Source organism: Lactuca serriola, chromosome 9 (genome assembly GCF_051521515.1).
Source record: "Lactuca serriola cultivar US96UC23 chromosome 9, Lser_US96UC23_V15, whole genome shotgun sequence".
Lineage (NCBI taxonomy): Eukaryota > Viridiplantae > Streptophyta > Magnoliopsida > Asterales > Asteraceae > Lactuca > Lactuca serriola.
This window is the reverse complement of record NC_136416.1, coordinates 14,493,045-14,502,069: the sequence shown is the minus strand read 5'-3', so window position 1 is coordinate 14,502,069 and position 9,025 is coordinate 14,493,045.

The window sequence follows — 9,025 nt, the reverse complement described above, 5'->3', positions numbered from 1 at the left end:
CTTCAGCAGCTGAGGACTGGTTGGGTTGAGTCAGAGATTTCCCTAGGGCAAGCCTAGGATGAGAGTAGCAGAGATCAGAAGCAGTGTTAGTGGCATGGTGGAGTCAAGGCGGTCCTTGAGGAAGGTATGGATAGATGTGGAAGGTAGTAGGGGCCCATACTACTGGAAGCAGAGGATCCGTACTTGAATCGAGGAAGGTTGAGATGAGACCGGAAGGCCTGTAGTAGTAGTGATCCCTTGAGATATATCAGTGTTTATGACGTTTATCGTAATGTGTTTTCAGAATGGTGGTTTAGCGCCCTAGACCAGCAAGCGGCAGTTCAGGTGCCGGAGAGGGATCAGGATCAGGCTTGGGAGCCGAGCATCTAGATGAGCAGACCATGGAGTTTCTCTCTTCAGAGATTACTCGTATCATACTTGAGCAGACTCCTATGATTTTCGGTTCGATCAAGGAGGGTATCCTAGAGCTGATGGATGAGAGGTTGGACACTTTCCGTGCCGAGGTGGCGGCCATGATGGGGTCGCGCACGCTTACGTTCAGGGAGTTCCGGGCATGTAGAGCTCCATATTATCACGGGGCGTGGGACCCCATAGCGAGTACTAGATGGTTGGCGGATGTGGCCAACGCTTTCTGCATGAGCAGGTGTCCTGAGGGGGACAAGGTCAGATTGGCGTCCTATCTTCTGAAGGACAGGGTACGGGATTGGTGGGAGGAGGTCGGACATGTCATTGGAGATGACGCAGCGTTGGATGCCATGACCTGGGCTGACTTTACTGCCAGGTTCAGAGCTGAGTTCGCACCGGTTATTGAGGTGCAGCAGTTAGCCAGGGAGTTTCAGGACCTCACCCAGACTACAGAGACATTGGCGGAGATTACCGCCAAGTTCAGGGAGAGGGCACTTCTCGTTCCTCAGTACGCAGCTGATGAGGAAATGAAGAAGGCCCGTTATCATGAGATGTTGCAGAGTGATATCCGCCAGTTTGTGAGTCGGTCCAGCTGTAAAATGTTGGCTGACATGATTGCTAAGGCGAGAGAGAGAGAGAGAGAGAGATATTGACCTTGATATGGAGAAGAAGAGGAAGCCGGAGGCGGCTTCGGGTACAGGGAGTCCGGGCAAAAAGGCCAAGGTTTCATATCACATATCCAGAAGTCAACAGAGCCACGGTCGGTGTGGCAAGTGTGGGAGATTGCACGATGAGACGTGCAAGGCAGGGAGTTCCGGCTATTATAAGTGCGGTCGGACTCGGCATATGAGCAGAGATTATACAGCCACTACTACCGCCATTGTGGCATCAGATCTGATTTGCTTCCAGTGCAATCAGAGGGGACATAAAAAGTCCCAGTGTCCGAGTTTGGCTATTGTAGGGAAGGTGTCAGCACCTGCCCCTGCTACTCTGAGGATATGAGTAGAGATTATACAGCCACTACTACCGCCATTGTGGCATCAGATCTGATTTGCTTCCAGTGCAATCAGAGGGGACATAAAAAGTCCCAGTGTCGGAGTTTGGCTATTGTAAGGAAGGTGTCAGCACCTGCCCCTGCTACTCTGAGGATTACAGATGGCCGTCAGGGCCGAGTTAAGACGCCGGTGGCGAAGAGTAGGGCTTTTCAGCTGACAACAGAGGAGACGCGAACGACTCCTGACGTGGTGACGGGTATGTATTTTCCCTTATCTCTGCATTTATTATTGATTGTTTCTTATGGTTATATGTTTGGTATAGGGTCGTTTTCAATGAACGGCATTTCAGCCACAATATTGTTTGATTCGGGGGCTACCCGATCATTCGTCTCTCTTGCGCTTAACAAGAGGTTTAGCAGAGCTCCAGGGGAGCTAGATTGTCCACTTGAGGTTGAGATAGCAGCTGACATGACCGTTAGGGTTGCAAGAGTACAAAGAGGATGTTCCCTTCAATTATTCGATGAGCAGTTTCCGGTGGACTTGGTCCCTATTCCCCTGCGAGGGAATAAGGTCATAGTAGGTATGGATTGGCTGAGCCCCAATGGGGTGGTGATAGATTGTGAGGTGCAGTTAGTGAGGGTTCGCACTCCCAGTGGGGGAGAGTTAGTGATTCAGGGAGAGAAGCCACAGTGCGGACCAGTTCTGTGTTCAGCAGCGAGAGCGAGGCTCTATTTCCAGTAGAGTTGCACCAGTTATATTGCCTATGTTTTGGATGCCCGGGAGAAGGGCAAGACGAAAGTTGATGATGTTCCGGTAGTGTGAGACTACCCGGATGTATTTCCAGAGGATTTGCCTAGAATACCTCCCGAGAGACAGGTCGAGTTCAGGATTGACCTAATCCCTGGTGTGGCTCCGATAGCCAAGACACCGTATCGGTTGGCTCCCCCAGAGATGCAGGAGTTGTCTATGTAGTTGCAAGAGCTGCTAGACAAGGGTTTTATCAGGCCGAGCAGTTCACCCTGGGGAGCACCGATTTTGTTCGTGAAGAAGGACGGGTCGCAACGTATGTGTATAGATTACCGGGAGTTGAATAAGGTAACGGTGAAGAACCGTTACCCACTTCCGAGGATAGATGATTTGTTTGATCAGCTGCAGGGAGCGTCTTGGTTTTCCAATATCGATTTACGCTCTGGGTATCATCAGATGCGAGTCAAAGATGAGGATGTGTAGAAGACTGCTTTCAGGACCCGATATGGTCATTATGAGTTTGTGGTGATGTCGTTTGGGTCACCAACGCTCCAGCCGCGTTCATGGATCTCATGAACCGCGTGTGTAGGTCGTTGTTGGATCGGTCGGTGATAGTATTTATTGATGACATCTTGGTTTATTCCAAGACTCAGGAGCAGCACGAGAAGCACCTGAGAGAGGTGATAGAGATTTTGAGGAGGGAGAGACTTTTTGCAAAGTTCTCCAAGTGCGAGTTCTGGTTGCGCGAGGTGCAGTTCCTTGGACACCTCGTCAACCAGAAGGGTATTTTGGTAGATCTGGCCAAGATAGAGGTTGTGATGCAGTGGGAGGCCCCAAGATCTCCATCTGAGATTCGGAGCTTCCTAGGTTTGGCAGGGTACTATAGGAGGTTCATTCAGAATTTCTCCAAGATAGCAGTACCGCTCACCCGAATGACTAAGAAGTCAGTGGTGTTTCGCTGGGGCCTGAGCGGCAGGTAGCATTTGAGACCCTCAGGCAGAGATTGTGTGAAGCACCGATCCTTACCCTGCCAGAGGGAGTAGAGGATTTTGTAGTCTACTGTGATGCGTCGATCACAGGTATAGGAGCAGTGTTGATGCAGCGAGGCTGTGTGATAGCTTACGCCTCGAGACAGTTGAAGCCTCACGAGGCTAACTATCCTACGCATGATTTAGAGTTGGGGGCAGTGGTGTTTGTCCTCAAGATTTGGAGACATTACCTCTATGGGGTCCATTGTACCATTTACACGGATCACAAGAGTTTGAGGTACCTCATGGATCAGCCGAATCTGAACATAAGGCAGAGGCGATGGTTAGATGTGTTGAAGGATTATGATTGTGAGATCCTTTATCACCCAGGGAAGGCCAACGTAGTGGCCGACGCCCTGAGCCGCAACGCGGCAGCGGCCCCGATCAGGGACATATGTTTGAGGATGACAGTAAATACTCCATTATTGGAGCAGATCAGAGAGGCTCAGGTCGAGGGCCTCAAGGAGGAGAGACAGAAGTGTGAGAGGATTGTGGGCCGAGTAGCTTCCTTTGACTATGACAGTCGAGGATTGTTGACCCTTCATGGGAGAGTTTGGGTACCGTACTAGGGCGGAGTACGGCAAGTGTTGATGGACGAGCCTCATAAGTCTCGATTTTCCATCCATCCAGGGGCAACAAAGATGTATAGAGATCTTCGACCCGACTATTGGTGGCCCTGCATGAAGCGGGATGTTGTCTGGTATGTGGAGAGGTGCCTGACCTGCAGGAAGGTTAAGGCGGAGCACTAGAGGCCTCACAACAAGATGCAGCAGTTAGACATTCCGGTGTGGAAATAGGAGGATATCACTATGGATTTTATCACTAAGTTTCCCAGGGCCGCACGTGGAGCAGATTCGATTTGGGTTATAGTGGATCGGTTGACGAAGAGTGCTCATTTTATACCGATCCAGGAGAGCATATCGGCTGAGAAGCTAGCCGATATTTATATGCGAGAGGTTGTGGCACGGCATGGAGTACCTGTTTCAGTGGTCTCAGACTGAGATGTCCGTTTTACTTCTAGATTCTAGAAGCGGTTCCATGACGAGATGGGTACTCGTCTCCATTTCAGCACCGCTTTCTATCCTCAGACGGACGGGCAGAGCGAGAGGACGATTCAGACTCTTGAGGACATGCTCCGGGCATGTGTCCTAGATTTCGAGGGCAGTTGGGATACGTATCTTCCGTTAGTGGAATTTTCGTATGACAACAGTTATCATGCGAGTATTGACCGTCCTCCCTTCGAGATGCTCTATGGGAGGAAGTGCAGGGCCCCGATTTGTTGGGGTGAGGTCGGTCAGCGTGTCATTGGGAGCACCGAAGTGGTGCTCAAGACGACAGAGTTGATCCAACAGGTTCGTAGTAAACTGCAGACTGCGCAGATTCGGCAGAAGAGTTACGCCGACATGAGGCGTTCGGACTTGGAGTTTCAGGTGGTAGATATGGTTCTCCTGAAGGTGTCACCCTGGAAGGGTGTTATCAGATTCCAAAAGAGGGGAAAGCTGGGCCCCAGGTTCATCGGTCCTTTTAGGGTTTTGGCCTGGGTGGGTCGGGTCGCTTATCGGTTGGATCTTCCGACAGAGCTTAGCCAGATCCACAACACTTTCCATGTTTCTCAGTTGTGGAAGTGTTTGGTGGACGAGTCAGCAGTTGTACCGTTAGAGGACATTCAGATTGATAGTAGCCTGAACTATATTGAGAGACCGGTTGCGATCTTGGATTGAAAGACGAAGACCTTGAGGAACAGGGTCGTTCAGTTGCTGAAGGTGCAGTGGCAGCACCGGAAAGGGTCTAAGTGGACGTGGGAGGAAGAGGGGGAGATGAGGGAGCACTACCCAGAGTTATTTCTGATGGGTTTTTTGGTCATAAGAACATCCTATGTGCTCATACAAACCCTAATGCTTGGATCTAGGTTTCTCTATTGTACATGCAAGTTATCCAAGACTATAAACCCTAATTCTAGCATACAAGTAATCATATTAACATAAAAATGGGTTTAAGATATTACCTTGATTGTTATATAGTAATAACAATCCCAAATCCTTCTTCTATTGACTTTAGAAAGCTTAGAGTCACAAATGTCACTCCTCTAATGGTTCACAAACACCAAGAGCAAGAGGATGAAGAGGAGAGAGGATGGAGGCTTCCCTAAAACGTGTGAAACCCTGGAAGGATGCTTAGCCACGTTTTTAGGTCATAAGGGATCTATATATATATATATATATATATATATATATATATATATATATATATATATAGGAGGCTATCAGGGTTATCTAACAAGGAAACCCTAAATTGGATGCTTAAGCCCTAAGCAACCCATGGATCCCTTTCCTTAAGGCCTTGGACGATTTCTTCTTGGGTTTCCCCATAGAATTCGTCCACTCCTTAATATAAGGCAATCCATGGCCCAAATTGCAATTATCTTATAATTACAATTCCAGTCCCTTAAGTTTAATTAATCTCTTTTAGTCACAAAACTAATTACCAATTAATTATTGACTAATATTAATTAAACAATATGATTTCTCCTTTAATATATTATTCTCATAATATATTAATAAATCATATTTAATCCTTTCTCTCCATAATTCATCCTATCAAGTCACTTTGGTGAAGGCAACCCAAAAGGACCATGCACCTTCGGGTCAAGTACATACCAAAACAGTTATGGACTTAGACACTAATCCAACAGTCTTCCACTTGGATAAGTCTAATAACTATTATGCGTATGACTTCAGATCCTGATCTGCAATCGTAGCTTTCCAAAGCCGCTGTCAACTCTGATCCTATGAGATACGCGTGTCCTTTAGATAAGGGATCATATATTCCTCCATTCTAGATATCGTAAGACATGATTTCTAATCATTCTCTTTGTACTATTTCTCGACTTCCGATTTATGATGACTGACTAATTGAACAAATCAAATTAGCCCTAGCCCGGCCGAGCATTTACGTTTGTCATCACTAAATCATCGAGGGGCCCAAAGATATCGCTTTTATCCTACTTTGGATAAAAGGAACGGATAAACTTTGATTCAATGCTTGCTTGCACTCACTCACCGAATCACACACAACAACATGTTTTATAACACCAAGTTACTGGTGCATTTACATATTATCAATGTGCAACCGATTTACAAGATACAACTCACACATCTCGGTTTCAAGAATATAAGATATTATCGTCTCACCAATCACTCGGGATACAATTCATGGAGTGATCCAAGTGAGCGTGGGCTTAATCCAATGCTCAAATTCATATTCATAAGCACTCATGAACATTGCAGCAAACATTTGCTTATGTCTAATACTCTTTTAGACATTCCACACACCAATTCACGATAGTCTTCTTTCATATCTACTTCCAACATTTGAACGACTGTGTCCCGTTTGAATAATTTGACTGTTCTTAACCAATTAAATTATTTTGGAAGTCAAAACATGCAAAGTGAAACACAAGAATAATATTAATCCCATATGGCCTCAACCCTTTGAGCATAAATAAAACACCTTTTTTATTTATCACCATATCGATTACTCATTATTTGTCGTTTCGGGTAATCAACTTCTTACTTGAATTACAACACTTGTCCCATGCTCCTAGCATGCACACAATGTTTACCTATGGTTCTTTCTTTGTAAAATAGATCACATTGAACACATTTCCAATCATACTCATTTCATAACTCCAAATCCTTTTTCATAAGTGAAAGAATATCAAATTCTTGCCACTTATAGAATATGTTAGATTCTAACATTTTATGCAATGATCCTTTCGTAATGCCACTGCACCAAGGTCACAAAGACTACTGCCAATGAAATTACAAAGTCCTCTATCGGAAATTGTTACAATACAATTCCTTAGATATGATGTCTCTCACTCAAAGTACATTCCTTTGAACATCCTTTTGCATAAAAGTTTCTAATCTAGACATAGATTTTCAATATTCAATTCCCAATATGGAAAACTTTCCATACTTACCATATGACAACTCATTCTCAATAGAATCTTATCTATTCATAATAATGTTGATATGGTCCATCCAATACTATACTTCCAACTACTCAAAAGCGACCAATCCTAGGCGAACTTTGGATTGTCCTTTGATAGCTGTTTAATTATTTTAGTCAAAACCGATTCTAGTCCCTTTTCCCTCTAAATGCGCTAGACATTTGGAAAATTTTAGAATGGTCAAATATTAAAGCATTTGCAATCGATCCTATACCCGAAGCGTATGAGACACAATGCATAATGTCTTACATAAAGATTTGATACTTTATCAATCTTCCGTCATAATATTTCATTTGCTATGTTCTCAAAATTTGAATTGTGAAGAGGAATGCCGTAATCATAATCGAAATTTTAAGAACACACTATGTTTCTTTGACTAAGTTATTAACATTCCACAACCTAAGCCTTTAGATTTGAAATAAGCATAATATTATCTCCCTTAATTATAGCAAAACAACTTTACAACCCTTACGACTTTGCAAATAATGACTCTTGTTTTCTATAATTAATATTGCCAACTTGCAATACTTTCCTTAATAATCATACAATCATAACATTTATGCTCCCACTATCATGATGATTATTATAAACATAACACTTATGCTCCCACTAGCTTTGACATGTATTCAGAAACAGCCTAACTTTCAGAAAAACAATACTTATTGAATTTCTTAAGTTCATGTTTCTAATACTTAGTGCTTTGATAACCTTTTATCAAGGCTTCTTGAACTTATACACCTTTACCTTAGATAGCTTATATGTGTGTCTAAACAATTAAGACTAATTGCCAAAACTCACAATTCAAATCATGGAAAGGGATACCGTAACCATAATCGAATTCGAGAATGCAATTTTACAACCACTATCTTCTTAAAATATTTTTTAGTGAAAGCATTTCCTCACACTCATTTTCATGAAGGAGGAAATCTTATGACACTTAGATTTAAACAGTGTATTTTTTTATATCCATGTGAATTTGTCAAAACCAAAGTTTACGATAAATTCAAACTCATATGGATCGAACTTTCTTAATCTCGATTTCTTGCCTTATGGTAGCACAGCTGCCCACCATGTCTTCCAAGTAGTTAAGCAGCTCACCTTTTCTTATCAATGTACTTTCCATTGATCAAGGTCCTTGCCTTTTATGCATTCAAATGAGAACTCATAGGACTCACATGTATAATTAACTCGATTGGATTGGCACAGAAACAAAATAATGTCAACACGATAGGTTGTAAACCTCAACTTGTGTGCTAGTGATGATCGATAAGGTTTATTTGATTTGTTCTTGAAACCTTTCAAGACCATTAAGACTCCCACTTACTCCTTGACATATAAGATTCTCTTGTCAATAACCATTTCTTGACAAACAAATATTCAAGAGTTAGCGTAGTTTTTATCAAAACATTTCATAAATTGGTCCTAGTTGGTCTTTGTCTTATCCAAGACATCACAACTTTTCCATATTTGATGAATGCTATAAACCTTCTTAATACTTATCACTCAATGTCGCAATCTTAACTCTAAGACTTGTTTTGGAACGAAGTATGATTGACCTCTTGATTTAACCATTTATTCAATTCTTGATTCCTCTTCTTAGACATACAGTTGTACTAAGACTCACTTAGAGGATCAATTGAGATATGGTTCTTAATCATTAAGACCTATCACAAATGTCACTCCTCTAATGGTTCACAAACACCAAGAGCAAGAGGATGAAGAGGAGAGAGGATGGAGGCTGCCCTAAAACGTGTGAAACCCTAGAAGGATGCTTAGCCACGTTTTTAGGTCATAAGGGATCTATATATATAGGAGGCTATCAGGGTTATCTAACAAGG